Source organism: Ascaphus truei, chromosome 12 (assembly GCF_040206685.1).
Source record: "Ascaphus truei isolate aAscTru1 chromosome 12, aAscTru1.hap1, whole genome shotgun sequence".
NCBI classification, from domain to species: domain Eukaryota; kingdom Metazoa; phylum Chordata; class Amphibia; order Anura; family Ascaphidae; genus Ascaphus; species Ascaphus truei.
The window spans coordinates 41,083,884-41,102,548 of NC_134494.1; the positions used below are offsets into that span (position 1 = coordinate 41,083,884).

General features: G+C 47.3%; 1 long non-coding RNA gene across 1 annotated transcript; it reads right to left on the bottom strand.

The window, feature by feature from the left end:
- Nucleotides 1-13,742: 13,742 nt before the first annotated feature.
- Nucleotides 13,743-17,754, bottom strand: LOC142463829 (uncharacterized). Its single transcript, XR_012787515.1, has 3 exons — nucleotides 17,154-17,754; nucleotides 16,299-16,405; nucleotides 13,743-14,891 (listed from the first exon to the last, which is right to left on the bottom strand). It is a non-coding gene; the product is annotated as an uncharacterized LOC142463829 (long non-coding RNA).
- Nucleotides 17,755-18,665: the final 911 nt, after the last annotated feature.

Genomic DNA, 18,665 nt, shown 5'->3' on the forward strand with positions numbered 1-18,665 from the left:
TGCACTTAAAATGTTTCTACATTGTACAGTATTTGTAAATAAATGTTTTTGTACTCACTCCACCAATAAAAGAACATGTTGATTTGTTTTACATTGTTCCATTGGCTCCTTTGGTACTGTAACAAAATACAGTGTTTCTAGAATGTACACTACTGTCCAGGCATACTGTACTGTATACTGTAGTCATGCTCAGTACAAGAGTATTAAAAAAAATAGAAGACACATACAGTACTGTACTGGCACTGTATAGAAGACACATACTGTATGTACAGTACTGTAATACATGTAGAATAAATGCATAGTTTTTATTTTTTCGGGTTTATTACACAGTATACTGTATATAAAAAAGTATTGTATACTGTACGGCCGGAAAACATCAGCATACTCTTTCAGGTACAGTATTCTATCCTAATCAATAACAACAGCCACTAAACTGTAGACTCCGGTACATGGGTTTTTAAATCCGATTCAGCAATGTGCAGGCATTGTTACACAAAGCGATATTATCCATCGAAATCCCTCCATGTGCCGTTTTCTTTTCTGAGGAAAAACAAAAAGAAAAGTTTTACTGTAATGGTCAGCCCCCTAAAGAAGTTCCCAGCCAGTCCCACCAATAATTTTCTCGGGGGGTGTCTCCTGTTCACATGCGCATGCGCCTACCGTCGATGTAATGACACGCATATGCGTTTCAAGAAGGTTCCAATGCGCATGCGCCTAGCGTTCCACCAATTGTTCAGTACTCTATCTGCAGTACAGTACTGTAGAAGCCGCTCAGCCAATGATATTGCTTACAGGAGAATCGCTTGACTTGTGAATCGCACCGATATTGATACTGTATTGTCAAAATAAAAACAAAACAGAAAATAATACGGCAACAATGCTCACCATAGAATTTCCCATTCAGCTGGCGCCGGTCCACTGCCAGTCCAGTGTTCTTGATCATCCACGTTGATAGTTTGCAGCGGGACTAGTCCACTGTAGTCAGCTGATGAGGCTGGAAATTGCTTAGGTACATGCAAGCTTGATCGAAACTGCACGCGAAATCCAGCTCAGGCTTTCTGGATAGACAGCAAGGGTTGTCACTGACGGTGGGACCGTTATTGGAAGCCGGTGCTGGTGCATTGCTTGGCAGCGACTGTCATTTCTTAGTGATTTGGTTTTAACATGACCCTTTGCTTTTTGCTGTCTGCATGATCATAGATACAGGAAAAAGCCGGTGATACACACCAATACCCTCCAACAAATTGTGGCTCAATACGGTGAAAACAGGGATCGCTACATAACCTTTTCCTTATTGCACGCTTCCACGTATGAGGAGCTGGCGAAAATTTGTAAAAGTCATAGTTTTCGATAAAATACTGATAAATTTGAACAACTGTTGCCATCTTATCATCTGTTGCATTAATCGCGACCCATATCAAATACGCGTAACTTCTGTCGGGTTTTTGGAAAGCGGGCTGCACTTGAACACTCATGGCGGGCGGCGGGTCTCTGGAGAATACTGTAACCGAAACTGGTCTTTGTCTTTCTTTAATATGAAAAGCCTAAATTGATACATTTTTGCAACCTCTTCCTTCAGTCTCAAGGCCAAGTTACAATAGCACACTGTGGTATCTTTTTTAAACGAAACACCTGCAAGTCGACACGTTACTGAAGCGCATGCGCATTACAATTCATGAATATCTGCCATCTGGCGGACACGCGAAGAATTGCAACCTATTAAATCCGAACCATTCTCAATAAACGCATCAACCGCGTGTCACCCGCGCATGACCCGTGGCTGAGAACGCAAAATGAATGCGGCATGCTCCAGGTGAAGTGCGTCGCATTCCAGGAAAAAGCCAGGGAAAAAACGGCGATGTGTTAGAATCAGATGCGCCGCGGCAGTAAAAGTAGAGTTTGGGAAACTAGAGGAGGAAAATCAGCACATCCGTTCAGCCTACAAGGAACAGATATCTGGTTTACACAAGGAACTGGAAGCAGAATGTGTGACAATGAAAAACTTCGAAAGGGAAGTGGAAGAGCTAAAACTGGCAGCTAAATCCACATCCCTCTGCAGGAGGACAACCTCAAACTTACACAGGAACTGGGAAAGAGCCAATAGGAAAGCACAGTACTCAATAGTCATAGAGATGGAAAAGAGAGAACCCTTAATAAAGAAAGAGTTTGAGGAAGAAAAAAAGTTTCTCTACAGAAATCCGTAGCTATCACCAGTGCCTTAATCACGAAAAAAAAACAAAGCGCTCAAAAGACTGAGACATAAAATTACAGTGCTACAGAGAGAGAAAGAGTAAAAAAAAATTCGTCCCACAGTTAAAACGTTGGAGTCTAAAAAGGTGAAGCTGGAAAAAAAAGGTTACAAACCTAAAACAGACATTGGGGTCACAGAAGTCCATGGAAAAGATAGCTGTAGAGGTAAAACAGAGTGAGGCTCTGCCGACCAGTAAGTACAGGTGTCTCCACTACAGGAAAAGGTATTGGCCTTGCCCAAGCATCGGTATCCCACAGCGACTAATGCCCACGAAGACAAGGGTACAGTGAGATCTGGGGACACCGCTCAAATGCAAACGAGATTGCAAAGTGTAAACCGCCTGAGCAAGCAATAGCTAAACCTTCAGCTGCCAAGCAGGCAACAAAGAAAGGTAGGAGTGACATGGAAGAGGAGGTGGCGGAATACCGTTCTGCAGGCCTAGAAAGCACGGTAATTGCCCCAAAGGTTAAAACCGAGGTGACTGGTTGTAGTAAAAAGGTGCTTGGGAAAAGACGTCTCACCAAGGAGAACCAAGCCCATGGATCCAGCCGGAAGGTGGACCCAGAAAATGTTGTAGGGTAGTTTGAAAAACTCTTCAATTGGAAGTCGAGGAAGGAAAGGGGTCCAAAAGTCTCCCCCATGAGACTGAGCTGTTTCCCGTGAAGGGGGGGGGGGGCGTTTAAATGGCCGAATGTGCGTGAGGCTACACTCTGTGGGGGGAGGTATGTAAGGGAGTAACTGTAAGGAATCGGGGGCCACTTCCCTTGCGGCGTGACCCCTCCTTACCCACTACCAGTACTGCAGCGGCTGCTGCCCCTGCCCCCCCCGTCGCTACCCATGCCGCCACCCAATGCATACCTTGAACTCTGCCGTCGCCATCTTGGATTCTGGCACTGGTGTTACAGACTCTCAGCTGTGCTCCACTACTTCCTGGTCTCTCAGCCACTCACGAGCAGCTCTTCGACACACCTCCACCATGCCCCTCGTCCGGATTGGTCACTGTCGCTTTAAATATCCTGCTTTGCTTTCACTTCCTTGCTCTGCAGAGCTCCTTGCTACCTGTGTTGCCTGGAACCTGTGTTGTGCTCTCTTGTGTTTATTCCCTACAGCTATTGACCCGGCTCGTCTGAAAAACCCCTCTGGCTCCTGACTCGGCTTTCCTACAGACTACTCTAACCTCTAAGACCCTCGGACTCTGCTACGGATTTTTTCTACGGAACTTTCTATATCCTCGGACTCGGCAAGTACTTGACCATTCTTTATCTACATCCAGGCCTGGCCACGCTTCTACGCCACATCCCGGACACGCCCCCTCTGCTGTCGGTGCGTATACTCTACATCCCACCTCAGTACAGGGGGCTGGTCTGGTCTGCGGGCTGCACAGCGTGACATTATGCAGAGCCCAAATGCAGACCTGGCTGAGGTGGGGGAGCTTATTACGTCCCTTAAACAATGCATCCTGTCTTTTGGAACGCAGATTACCAATTTGATTCAACAACTATCCACTCTCTCACTACAGCCCACTCCGCCACCAGCCGCACCTTTAAGAATCCTTACGCCTAAAGCATATGCGGGTGACCCTCTGGCCTGTCGAGGGTTTTTGAACCAGTGTGAAATTCAATTTGAAATATCTCCAAGCCTCTTTCCTAACGGACGCACCAAGGTAGCCTATGTTTACTCTCTCTTAACAGGGGATGCTTTGGCCTGGGCTTCTCCCATCTGGGAGCTGCGTCCGGAGACCACGTCGAATTACCAGATTTTCCACCAAGAATTTCAGCAGGTATTTGATATTCCTGTCCGCAAAGATACTGCTGCCTCTTCTTTAGTTCAATTGTCTCAGGGTCGTAGGTCCGTAGCCAAATATGCACTGGAATTCCGGACCGTCGCAGCAGAGACTAGTTGGAACGAAGAGGCACTTATTGCTGTATTTTGGCAAGGTTTGTCCGAATCTGTAAAAGATGAACTTGCAGTCCAGCCCCGACCCCAAGCATTGGAGGATTTGATCGCACTGTGCATATGCGTGGATCTGTGCATACGCGTGGATCTGCGCCTCCAGGAGCGACGTCACGAACGCCAACGTCCCAGGTTCGTGCCTACTGACTCTCTTTATCCTAGGCCTCCTCCGACTTTTCGCCCTCTTCCTGATGCTTTAGAACCCATGCAGATCGGCAGTCAGCGGATCCGTACACCCGACAGGACGGCCGAGAGGGTTCGCCGCCAGAATGAGGGCCTATGCTATTATTGTGGATCACCAGATCATGTGGTACGTTTTTGTCTTTTGAGGCCCAGGGAACAAACGGGACTAGCTACGCAAGAGGGACTTACCCTCGGATCAATTTCTTCTCGCTCCCCCTCTAAAGAGGAACTCCCTAAGAGGATTATGCTTCCAGTTTCGCTTGAAGGCCCGAATTTTCATGTAACTACTGCTGCTTTTCTCGATTCAGGCTCCGGTGGTAATTTTGTGGACCAAGATTTCGCCACTCGTAACAAGATTTCTCTTATCTCCAAGAAAGCACCAATTGGACTCGAAGCTATTGATGGGCGTCCTTTGCAACCTGCTTTTATCACGTTAGAGAACCTCCCTCTCACTTTATCTGCCGGTTCTCACACCGAGATTATCTCCTTTGATGTAATACACTCTCCTGATGTTTCAGTTATCCTAGGGTTACCGTGGTTACAGCATCACAACCCACGCATAGATTGGAGGGACTGCAAACCGATTCAATGGGAGCCAGAGTCAGACGCCTCATCCTCGCCAGTCATAGCTCCTGCCAGTTATCGCTGGAATGGAGACGCCTTCTGATAGCAACTCCACTCTTCACGAAGTATATGCTGATTTCATCGATGTTTTCAGTAAGTCTCAGTCAGAGGTCCTGCCTCCTCATAGACCCTATGATTGTCCCATTGATCTGGTCCCTGGTGCCATCCTGCCAAAGTCTAAGTCCTACCCCTTGTCTCTCCCAGAGACTGAAGCCATGGCAACCTACATCAAAGAGAATCTTGAGAAGGGATTCATTCGCAACTCTTCGTCTCCTGCCGGTGCCGGTTTCTTTTTTGTGAAGAAAAAGGATGGATCCCTGAGACCATGCATTGACTACCGGGGCCTCAATCTCATTACTGTAAAAAAACGGTATCCCCTGCCTCTGATTTCAGAACTGTTGATAGGCTTCAAGGGGCCAAGATTTTTTCCAAGTTAGACCTCCGAGGAGCCTACAACCTCATACATATTCGAAAAGGCGATGAATGGAAAACCGCCTTCAATACAAGAAGTGGACACTACGAGTATCTCGTGATGCCATTTGGTTTATGCAATGCTCCTGCTGTCTTTCAGGATTTTATGAATGATGTCTTCCGCGATGTCCTCAATTTCTTCGTTATTATTTACCTTGACGATATTCTAATTTTTCTGGGAATCTTCAAGATCATGTCCAGCATACTAGACTTGTCCTCTCTCGTCTCCGTGTCAATAATCTCTACGCAAAGCTCGAGAAATGTCTTTTTCATCAATCTTCTACCGCCTTCTTAGGCTATATCATTTCGGATAAAGGATTTTCGATGGACCCAGAAAAACTTAAGGCTGTTTTGGATTGGCCCCAGCCCAATTCTCTTAAGGCCATTCAACGTTTTTTGGGCTTTTCCAATTACTATAGGAAATTCATCCGGAATTTTTCTACCACTGTGGCTCCCATCACTGCGCTTACTAAGAAGGGAGTCGACCAATCTGTGTGGCCTCCGGAGGCCGTCTCCGCCTTTGAAACCTTGAAGCAAGCTTTTGTTTCGGCACCCATCCTTCGTCATCCTGATACTAATCTTCCGTTTACGTTAGAAGTGGACGCCTCTGATTGTGGTGCGGGTGCCATTCTCTCCCAGAGACTCTCCCCTCAATATAAATTGCACCCATGTGGATTTTTTTTCGAAAAAGTTCTCCCCTGCTGAAAAGAACTATGATGTCGGCAATAGAGAACTCCTGGCCATCAAGATGGCTTTACAGGAGTGGCGACACCTCCTGGAAGGCTCCCGCGAACCAATTGCTATTTTGACAGATCATAAGAATCTTCTCTATATCAAAAGTGCACGTCGTCTAGGATCTCGTCAAGCCCGCTGGGCACTTTTTTTTTCAAGATTTAATTATACTCTATCGTACATCCCCGGCACGAAGAACATAAAAGCTGATGCCTTGTCCAGACAATTTTCCCCTGAGGAAAAATCCGAAGAAATCACAGAAACAATTGTACCTTCAAAATGCATAGTCTCCGCCAACTCTTTTGATATTCTTGAAAAAATCGTAGAAGCCCAGTCACAGATTCCGAGTGGTCTAGAGGTACCGGAAGGAACTCTTTATGCCGCCCCCAAGTTTCGTCAGAAGATCTTGGAATGGGGTCATTCCGTTCGGTCAGCCGGCCATCCCGGCTTCAAGAGAACCTTGGATCTCATTAAGCGCACCTTTTGGTGGCCTAATATGGCAAAACTCATTCACGAATTTACACGCGCTTGTCCAGTTTGTGCGCAGAACAAGACTCTTCATCAAAAGCCTTCCGGGTTACTCATGCCTCTTCCAGTACCTGATCGTCCATGGTCACATATTTCGATGGATTTTATTGTAGATCTTCCGCCCTCCAGAGGTATGACTACCATTTTGGTCATAGTAGACCGATTTTCGAAACAGGCCCATTTTGTTTGCCTCAAGGGTCTTCCCTCCTCTCCAACCCTGGCAGATATTTTTACCAAAGAAGTGTTTTGTATTCACGGGATCCCTACGTCCATAGTTTCTGACCGAGGATCGCAATTCATATCAAGGTTTTGGCGTGCTTTCTCCAAGAGGCTTGGTATGGCCTTATTCTTCTCTTCAGGCTATCATCCCCAAACTAATGGGCAAACTGAGAGACTTAATCAAAGCCTTTAACAGTATCTACGATGCTTTATTTCTGATATCCAAGATAATTGGGTTGATCTGTTACCATGGGCGGAATTTGCGTCCAATTCTCTCCGTAATGAATCTACGCAAGAATCTCCGTTTTTCGTGAATTACGGCTTTCATCCAAGTCGGCTTCCAATCTCCAACACTCCCTCAGGAGTGCCAGCAGCCGATGAACGGGTAACCACACTACAGAACTCTTGGATCAAGATCCAATCCGCACTCCTTATGGCAGCTCAGAGGTTCAAATCTCAAGCGGATCGTCGTCGTCAACAGGCTCCCAATTACAAGCCAGGTGACCGTGTCTGGCTTTCAGCAAAGAATATAAGACTGAAGACTCCTACCCCGAAATTGGCGCCTAGGTTTTTGAGGCATTTCTTGATTCAGGAACAAGTCAATCCTGTCACGTTCCGCTTACAGTTGCCTCCATCCATGAACATTCCCAATGCGTTCCATGTATCCCTGCTCAAGCCTTTCATTCAGAGCAATCGCTTCCCTGCAAAAGCCCGTAGACCCAATCCTGTTACGGTCCAAGGACACTCTGAATTCGAGGTACAGTCCATTGTGGATTCCCGTATATCCAGGGGAAAAGTACAGTTCCTTGTACATTGGAAGGGCTATGGTCTAGAAGAGCGTTCCTGGATATCAAGGGAAGACATTCATGCTCCAGCTCTACTCAATCGCTTCCACAGGAAGTTTCCACAGAAGCCTTGGATGGATCGTCCTGAGGTCGATCCTGAAGGGGGGGTACTGTAAGGAATCGGGGGCCACTTCCCTTGCGGCGTGACCCCTCCTTACCCACTACCAGTACTGCAGCGGCTGCTGCCCCTGCCCCCCCGTCGCTACCCATGCCGCCACCCAATGCATACCTTGAACTCTGCCGTCGCCATCTTGGATTCTGGTACTGGTGTTACACTCTCAGCTGTGCTCCACTACTTCCTGGTCTCTCAGCCACTCACGAGCAGCTCCTCGACACACCTCCACCATGCCCCACGTCCGGATTGGTCACTGTCGCTTTAAATATCCTGCTTTGCTTTCACTTCCTTGCTCTGCATAGCTCCTTGCTACCTGTGTTGCCTGGAACCTGTGTTGTGCTCTCTTGTGTTTATTCCCTACAGCTATTGACCCGGCTCGTCTGAAAAACCCCTCTGGCTCCTGGCTCGGCTTTCCTACAGACTACTCTAACCTCCAAGACCCTCGGACTCTGCTACGGATTTTTTCTACTGAACTTTCTATATCCTCGGACTCGGCAAGTACTTGACCATTCTTTATCTACATCCAGGCCTGGCCATGCTTCTACGCCACATCCCGGACACGCCCCCTCTGCTGTCGGTGCGTATACTCTACATCCCACCTCAGTACAGGGGACTGGTCTGGTCTGCGGGCTGCACAGCGTGACAGTAACTCCCTTTCCAGACTGCACGGGTGTCTGATTTCATACCTGAACAGGGAGGTGTGGACAATGAACTCCTGATTAAGCAGGCATAAAAGGCAGGAAACTTGCAGAGACGAGTTAGGTTTTCCCCCAGGAGGGTAGAGAGACTTCTCCCAGCCAGCAGAGACCCTGGCTGTTATGGACCCTAGGACTGAAGGAATCAGGCCTGTGGGGTCCAGCTGGGAATCACACCCAGGATAAAGATCACTCCCCAGAATCGGTGTTCCTGATTGTTGTTGAAGCTGCAATTCAGATGAGACTTTTTTATTGTACTTTGAATACATAGTATATGTTTTGGGTGGATAACCAGATTAGCTGGCTGCCCGCTAGAAAGGGTTGGAGTGAAATCTAGTTAGTTTCCCTAAAGGGAATAGGTGTTTATTTTATTATTTGGTTTTCTTAAAGGGACAGTGCACCTGATTACTACAGTTACGGTTTAGCCTCTATCTATGCGTCTATCTGACCTCACCTACAGGCCGCTCCGTCACACCCACAAAGAATAAATAAAAGATATTTAGGCTTCTCAGATAGGTGCCATCAATCATGTGTGGTGGTTCTCTCCGAAAATAGTAAGACATTGGAAAATGATCCAAAAACAAATTGAGGACATCTTGGAGTTCCAACTCGCATTGGATCCTGTAACAATTAATTTAGCTAAACATATAAAAAGTGCAAATCCAACCTCACGTAATTAATGTTGACTGGCAGCAAGATGCATTATTGCTGCAGCATGGATACATGCATGGAAACAGGAACCCCTTTCACCTAAAATATTGGTAATCCAGGGGATAGAGGAGGTTATGCTTATGGAGAGATTTTCCACCTTTTTGAACCATTCAACTAAAAGGTTCCATAGATCCTGGAACCCATGGATCCATAAGTAAGAGGTATAGCCCTTGATACCTGTCTAGTAGAGCAGGGGTCCTCATCGCCAGTCCTCAACCTCCCCCCCCCCCCCCCACAAGGCGGGTTTTCAGGATATCCCTGCTTCAGCACAGGTGGCTTCGTCTCTGCTTCAGCAAAGGTGGCTTTGAATGAGCCTCTATTAAGCCACCTGTGCTGAAGCTGGGATATACTGAAGACCTAATCTGTTGAGGGGGGAGGGGTGCTTGAGGACTGAAGTTGAGCGCTCCTGCAGTAGAGGACATAGAATTGTATGTGGAATGGACTATGTGAGTTTTAAATCGCAGTTACACATTCTTTATTCCTTGAGAGATTCTTCAATGTAATATATGAACGAATCTGTCATTGCCTGAATATGTGTAGGTGGGTGGAGTATCCCCTCCCCACAACCTCCATTTTTTATTTTCTGTACCCCACTTATCCCCCAAAAATGACATTAAAAAAATGCCACAATCTTTGTTCACTTTCATCCTCTAGATTGTAAGCTCCTTGGGACAGGGCTCTCCTTCTTTTGTTTCAGTTTGTCTTAAGATATGCAGTATGTACTCTTTTGTCATACAATGGTATTGTCCCTCCCATGTTGTACAGTGCTGCGGTATACGTTGGCGCTATACAAACAAAATAGAGTAATAATCCTAGGAAGGGTGGAGGGAGTTACAGGGGAATAATGCAGAATGGATTGAGAACAATGGAGACAAGAGGTGCAAAATAGGTAGGGAGATTGCCCGTGAATGTTAAAATAAGGATGTTCTTTCTATCATGGCAGTTGAAATGCACACACCGTTACCTGCATACAATGACGAGCATGACCCTACAACACTTCTACTGTACAAGTCACACCTTGACATTGGGATGGCCAGGCTGCACTTTATCATGATGTATATCAATTAAACACCAGGAGAGGGCAGCAGAAAAAAACTATTCGCCGCATCTGGCTTCTGTCATTCAGCATGTCTGTATGTATCTATGTATGTATGTCTTTATTTATATAGCGCCATTAATGTACATAGCGCTTCACAGCAGTAATACACGTAACAATCACATAAATAACAAATAATATAAACATGGTAAGTCCCTTCTACCTGTCTCTCCCACTGTTACGTAAGCCCCTAGTAAGTTCAGGGCAGTAACAGGTTAATTCTGTGGTTATTATACCCCCTGCAGCCTCCTCTGTGATGGACAGAAGTGAGGTGGTGACTTATGACCAGTGTAAGCCTATCAGGATAGGTTCAGATCATGAGCCTGCCCCTTCTGGGATCCTACACAGAGGAGTGGCCAAAGTTAGGGCAGTCTTGCTCTGCCTTCCAAGGTAGGTGCATGGGCTGTCAGACCCTCCCATGGCGCGGATGAGCTGGCCCACCTCAGGCCTAGGTGTCATCAAGACTCAAGGCCCCATACTATTGGGGCAGCACCATCTGAAGTCCTGGGATGTTGGACAGTATCACCTATGCTATATGAAGAGCTGTGCAGCATGTCCAATAAAGCAACCTGTTCATTATACCTCTGGCTGGGTGTCAGCTCCCAGGCAGGAGGGGTAAGGAGTGAAGTGGTGGGGACTGACATCCATACACCAAGGATCCCATCACAGCTGGAGGTGCTGACACCACGAACCAGACCTTGACAAAGGCTGCCTGTGTGCAGCCGAAACGTTGGATTTATGCTGGATTACATTTTCTTCTTTGTGATAAGACCGTGTGCCTGGACTATTCTCTTTACCCTGATACCACATGGGGACCTGGTAGGACGACCCCCCTTGGTCCGTGGGCACCGGCAGGTGACATTATAGTGCTTCATTGATTGTGTGCCAGATCACCTCTTTCTATTGACCACGAACCAGAACCCAGAGACCACCTAAAAGCCTGTCCTGTTGCCCCTTACCACCGCGGCAGACTCAGCTCTCCTGTACTAGCAGGTATGCCTCAGCACCACACTAGATAGTAATTCAGTCCTTCTCCCAGGGGGGTGGGGGTGGAATAAGGGTTACACACATAAATGTGAGAAGTGCTTCAGACATAAAAGTAACATTTAGGAAAAGGAGTCCCTGCTCTGAAGAGCTTACAATCTAATTGGTTGGTAGGAAGAAATTACACAGTAGGAGGGCGTGTTCTGGTAAGTGCGCCAGCAAGGTGCCAAGGTTAATGTTGGTGTATAGTGAGAAATTAGGGCTGAGATGTAAGGAGGAGCAGAAGAGTGTAAAGCTTTAAAAGTTTGGAGGAGAATTGAGTGTGTGATACAGGATTTGATCGGAACCCAGGAGAGGGATTTCAGGAGGGGAGAAGCTGAGACAGATTTAGGAAATAGTAGAGTGATTCTGGCAGCAGAATTTAGGATAGATTGTAGGGGAGACAGGTGAGAGGCAGGAAGGCCGGACAGCAGGAGGTTACAGTAATCCAGACATGAGAGAATGAGGGCCTGTGTCAGAGTTTTTTCAGTCGAGCAGCAGAGAAAAGGGCGTATCTTGGTAATATTGCGGAGGAAAAAAAACGAGTTTTTTGCTACCTTTTGAATGTGAGAGAGGAGTCGAGTGTGACCCCTCGGCAGCGTGCTTGTACTACTGGGTGAATGATAGTACTTTCAACAGTAATGTGGAAGGAAGGTGTAGGGCCAGGTTTAGGAGGAAGTATCAGGAGCTCTGTTTTTGCCATGTTAAGTTTAAGTCGGCGGAGAACCCTCCAGAATGATATAACCGAGAGACATTCAGAAACTTTAGTCTGTACAGCGGGTGTAAGGTCAGGGGTAGAAAAGTACATTTGTGTGTCATCAGCATAGGGGTGATATTTGAACCCAAGAGATGTGATTAGGTCACCTAGAGTGTGAAAAGAGCCCTGGGGTACCCCCACTGAGAGATCGATAGAGGAGAAGTTAGCAAAAGAGATACTGAAAGTACAATGGGAAAGGTAAGAGGATTTCCAAGATAGAGCTTGTTACGAATGCCAAGAGTATGTAGAATGTGAAGGAGAAGAGGGTGTTCCACAGTATCAAATGATGCAGAGGTCGAGTAATATGAGCAGAGTGTAATGACCTCTGTCATTGGCAGCATGGAGGTCATTAGTTATTTTAGTGAGGGCTGTTTCAGTGGAGTGAGCAGTGCGGAGCCAGATTGTAGAGGGTCTAGGAAAGAATAGGTGTTGAGAAAATGGAGAAGCAAGAGAATACAAGATGTTCAAGGAGTTTAGAGGCAAAAGGCAGGAGGGAGACAGGTCGATAGTTAGAAAGGCAGGTATGGTCAAGCTTGCTGTTTGAGTAGTGGTATAACTGTTGCATATTTGGAGGAAGAGGAAAATGTACCAGAATAGAGAGAGGAGTTAAAAATGTGTGTGAGCGTTGGGATTATAGTAGGAGCAAGAGGTTTTAGGAGATCGAAGGGCATTTGGTAGAGGGAGAAGAGGAGATCAGGAACGGCACATCCTCCTCTGTGACAGCGGATAAAGAGTAAAGGAAGGCATGAGGAGAGTTAGGAAGAGGTGTAGGATGGGAGGGGGATACATAGGGGATGGCCCGACGTATGGATTCCACCTTTTCCTTGAAATAGTCAGCAAAGTCCGGAGGTGAGATGGAGGAAAAAGAACAGGCAGCAGAGGGTGGTCTGAGGGAGTCAAAGACAGAGAAGAATCGGCGTAGGTTAGACTTGTGCGTGTTGCTTAGTGAAGAAAAGTAGGTTAGTTTAGCCTGAGAGTGGGCAGAGTTGAAACAGGATAGCATAAGTTTGTAGTGAAGGAAGTCTGCAAGTGTGAAATTTCCTCCAAAGGCACGAGTGCAGGAACAAACTCCCTCTTAACCCTCTTCATGCATTTTTAGGCCATGATATATTTTAATCACAGCTAATATAGAACATTTCCTGCCATTGATCCCATAAATTGCTGAGTGAATTAAAAGTATTTTTTTTTAATGCTGTAACATAAACCAGGGGTGCGCAAACTGGGGGGGGCGTGAGATTTTTCTGGGGGGTGCGGGCAGTAGCAGAGGCACTGCACTCTTTCCCCAGGCATTTAATTAAATGCCGGGGGATCACGTGAGGCCCCTGCAACACTCCATTAACCGGGATTCAGCCGGCTATGTGACGCGTCGCCATGGCAACGAGGCATCATGTGATGTCACACGTGCCAAATGATGCCGCGCGTCACATGACCCCGCAGTGTCATTTGACGTGGATACAAGGTACTGTAGAGGGGGGTGTGCGCAAGAGCCGGGGAAGGGAAGACGGGGGCGCAGCGTCAAACCATACGTAAAAATGCTTTTTTTTTTAAAAGCGATTTGTAGTTTTTAATGATTTTCTAGCTATAAGTATTTATTTGTATGCTTTCATGTACATGAATGGTTTGCAATTTCTCGTAGGAAAGCAAAGGTATAAATGATTGCCCCATTCTTTGCTCAATTTAGGATATTGTCCCCTCTCGCCCCTTTATGCCATCATGTGGTTATATCCCAGTATTACCAACTTTCTATATCTTCATAAGACTTAAGTCCAGTCCTTTGGTTCTAGCCCTAGTGTATTCTGATTCATGATATTCCAGTATCAACATGGAGAATGGAGACCTGGAAAACCAGTACTGGACCACAGTCTTATAGTGACATGGGGTCAGGATGACCATACTGACCCAGTGTGCTGCTTGACACTATTAAGGGAATCTCTTGAAGTGTTGGTAATGCTCAGGTGTGGGAAGCGTCCAACCCTTCTACTCGATCTGGTGAGAAGCGACCTAACGTAGATAATGATGCGTCGTCTTCCACCCGTACTAAATGCATGGTTAACGGTGCATTCCTCAACTTGTCACCGGATAGAACAGCCCCATCTCTTCGTCGTGATAAGAGATTATCTCAGGACACATTAAATATCGCCATTTCCTCCTGTGGGTTGCTGACAAGCAGCTTCTTCTGTGTGGCAGGTGCGAGCTGGCAGACTTTATTACTTCTACCTCCTGGAATCACTCTCTGGGGGACCCTATCGACTTAAAACTATGCAGCCAACTTCAGAAAGGATGCCACGGATACTATCATGGTACGGGCCCCTCCAGAGAAACACCTTGTGCAGCCCAGAGTTAAGATGACAATCTGGGGTATGTTGACCCCTTTCAATGTCAAAGAGTTTCCGGCTGCTCTGGCTCCTTAGTGGTGGTTACATGTAGCATACAATCTTCCACCTCTGATGTTATTAATGACATTGAAGGATCTAAATGTCACGATTATTCCTGATACTCTCATGGCTCCTGCTTCTCCTAGAAGTGCACAAACCGCCTCTCTTCGTAACTGCTGTTGTGTGTAACCCCAGGCGATATGGGAAAGGACGGCTTAGTGAGGCTCCAAGTGAGAAGCCAGAAGAATTAGCAGCGATTCTTCCGCAGACCCAAGGCGTCTTCCAGTGATGTTTCAGTAAGGAAAAGAAAAAACTGTTGCAAAGAATAATGAACATATTTACACTATACATTAAAAAAAGGATGCTGTTAGCGGGTAAACAGTGATATAACATTTAGAAAAAAAAAAAAAGTACCTAGCTGCTTGTCTCAAAGCAGGCTGGTCTAAAACAGGGGGGCGCAAACTTTTTTCCCTGCGCCCCCCTGCCGTCGGTCTCCTCACCCCCGTGCCCCCCTCACCCCGGCGTCATGACATCACGTTGCCAAAGAAACGTGACGTCACACGACCATGCGGTGTCATTTTGACGCCACGTTGCCATTGCATGTGAGAAGCCGCCAGAGCCAAGGTAAGTTACGTTTACAGAGGCCCTGCAGCTCCCCCGGCATGTCATGTTTATGTGCTTTCGGGAAGCACGCGGGGCGTCTGTAAACCCCGCGCCCCCCCCTATACTCAGTCTCGCCCCCCCCTGGGGGTCGGGTCCCCCTGTGTGAGCACCGCTGGTCTAAAAGACTACAAAAAGCCACCAATTGGAAACACAAGATGAGTCCGCACTCAATCAAAAACCCAATCAACTCTAGGGGTGGCTAACTCCAGTCGTCAAGGGCCACCAACAGGTCAGATTTTCAGGATATCCCTGCTTCAGCACAGGTGGCTCCGTGTGCTGAAGCAGGGATATCCCTTAAATGTGGTTCGCTGGTGGCCCTTGAGGACTGGAGTTGCCCACTCCTGGTCTACTCCTTAGGCTGCGATTATACAGAAAAACACCCGCGGTGTCGCCCGTAGTGACACCGCGTGGCGCAAAAAACAAGTTTCATACATACGGGATAAGTGGCTATACCAAATTCACCCGTCTCCCCGCTCGCTACTGCAAAGCGGGCAACAGTTGATGCGTTTTCAAAACATGTTTTTGCGCCGCTATGGACGACACTGCAGGCGTTTCTGTATAATCGCAGCCTGACAAGGAACGTACAAACTTCAATCCAATTGCAGAATCTTCATTTCATTCACTAGGGCAGTGATGATGCTGTTTCAGGCAAACACGGCAAAATCTAGACAGTATAAAGTGGGACCGGAATCGGACACGTGATCGCGGATGTTTTGCCTTGGGCCACGTCGGCGTTGGGGTTTGGCCACAGAGGGACCCTTCACCGCAGCCGCTTGACACTCAGGCGCCGGCCATTTCACCAATAAGGTAAGTACATTAAGGGGTTTTAGCGGTTAGTGTAGGGGGGTAAGTATAGCGTTTTTTAGGGTAAGGGGTTTAGGGTAGGGGCTCAGGGGTTAAGGTTTTTAGGGCAGGGGCTGAGGAATAGGAGTTTTAGGGCAAGGGGTTAGGTTTTTATAGTAGGGGATTATGATAAGGGGTTAAGGTTTATAGGGTAGGGGTAGCATTAGGGGTTAAGATTAGGTTTTACGGTAAAGGGTAAGGTTAGGGGTTTTACCTTGGCAGAGAGATTTTGTCGCAGCCGTGTCCTAGACCAATATAGGAACTTGCTGATATGGGTTACCTTCACGTGGCTGCAGCTCCATGTTTTGGAAAAGGATTGAACTAAATGACCCAAAATGATGAGAAACAAAATATAGAAAAAACATCTAGTAATGAACTAAATAATGTGTCACATTGGAAATGCATCAGGGTTTCTTTGTCTATTGTTACATATTTAGACTACACTTAATTATTGCAACTTTATATAGGGAAATAGTACCCATGCTTTGTCTGCCCTATTTAAATCAGAATTGCTGCTAAACGACTATAAGCAGGCTCTTGTTAATCTCTTTACAACGTGCAAGAAATCAGTACTGCATCTATTGGCTCTCGGGCCAATCCCCCGCCCCACCAAAAAGTAAAAAAAACTGTTCTACTAGGAGGAATAGCATACAGTATATTCTGCAAAAAAAGACACAGAAAAGGCAGTCTCGTTTTTTTTTGTCGTCCTCGTACACACTTTTATCCATTAAAGAGATAAAGATATTTCTTTATCTCTTTAATGGATAAAAGTGTGTACGAGGACGACAAAAAAAATCTAACAAAATGTCAGATTTCCTCGGGGTTCTGCGAGTGCACATTTGCATGTCATTACCCAGAATCCCTGGCTGCAGGGGAAGCATTGTATGCTAAGAGATAATGGGGAAAGGCAAGTTTGCAGACCTGTTTGACACATGCTCACAAGTGGTATTTTTATTTGCAGTCTTTTAACAATTATTAGAATTTGGTTTGCTAGAGATATTGGAGTCTTTAGAAACATTAGAGTGATGTTTGTAGCACTTATTTAGTCAGTGCATAATAAAAGCATCACCCTTTTATTCCGTCTTCTGTCCCATTCTGACTCCAAAAGACTGTTCATGGTCCCAAGGTTCAACAAAGTTTCCGGCCGCTCCTCTCACCGTGCACCCCAAAACTGGAACAACCTACCGGAGACTCTCACAGCCGCCACCAGTCTAAGTTCTTTCAAAACTAAAGCTGTCTCCCATTTTAATCTGGTCTGTAACTATTACATACGCCTATAATATATATTATCTCTAACTGTGCATGCAATGTCTTGTATATAATATATAACCTTGTTCACCTAAATGTACCCATGTATTTGTCATTTTAACTTTATGCCCAGGACATACTTGAAAACGAGAGGTAACTCTCAATGTATTACTTCCTGGTAAAACATTTTATAAATAAATTCTGCTTTCCATTGTTTAGAACGCTCATTGAAAAAAAAAAAAGGTAAACACATGAATTCCGTGCGTGTATATATATTATCTTATACTATATTAGTGAAAGCACTGTATGTTTGCCTGCCTGCCTGCCTGCATGCATGCCTGCCTGGATGTCGGGTGTCCCTAGGGGAAATCTCATTGGTCCCTTGGGCCGCCCCCGCACACCTCTCATTGGCCTGAGGCGGAGTGACGGGCCAAAGGGGACACACACACACACACCTCTCTGTCCTCTCCCCCCCCCCTTCACACACACCTCCCTCTCCACTCACCTCCCTCCACCTCCCGCTCAACTCCCTCCACCTCCCGCTCCATTCACCTCCCTCTCCATTCACCTCCCTCCCGCTCAACTCCCTCCCCGGCGCAGGGACAGGCAGTGGGCAGGGCAGCCTGCCGCTGCCTCCACTCACCTCCCGCTCCCTCCACCCACCTCCCGCTCCCTCCACTCACCTCCCGCTCACCTCCCTGGCGCGGGGACAGGCATTGGCCAGGGCAGCCTACCGCTGCCACGCGGCACCTAACCTCCCTCCCGCTCAACTCCCTCCCCGGCGCGGGGACAGGCAGTGGGCAGGGCAGCCTGCCGCTGCCTCCACTCACCTCCCGCTCCCTCCACCCACCTCCCGCTCCCTCCACCCACCTCCCGCTCCCTCCACTCACCTCCCCTCACCTCCCGCTCACCTCCCGCTCACCTCCCTGGCGCGGGGACAGGCATTGGCCAGGGCAGCCTACCGCTGCCACGCGGCACCTAAGATGGCGGCGGAAGGAAGGACCCCTTCCTCCCTCGCGGACTAACTAACATGGCGGCGGCCAGAAGTAGAGGTGAGTGTGTGTGAGTGTGTGTGAGTGTGTCTGTGTCTATGTGTGTGTGTGTGTGTCACAGCGTGACAGTGTGTGTGTGGGACACTGTGTGTGTGTGTGTCTGTTACACTGTGTCTCAGACACTGTAGAGTGGGGACCGGAGCTACACATGGGGGGTGGGGAGGGGGGGGTCAGGAGCGGAGAAAGATACAGGGGGAGTGGAGAGGAGGGACCCGTCAATTTAAACCAAACCAACCCCCCTCCTGTCCACTGCCCCCCCCCTCCTGTCCACTGCCCCCCCC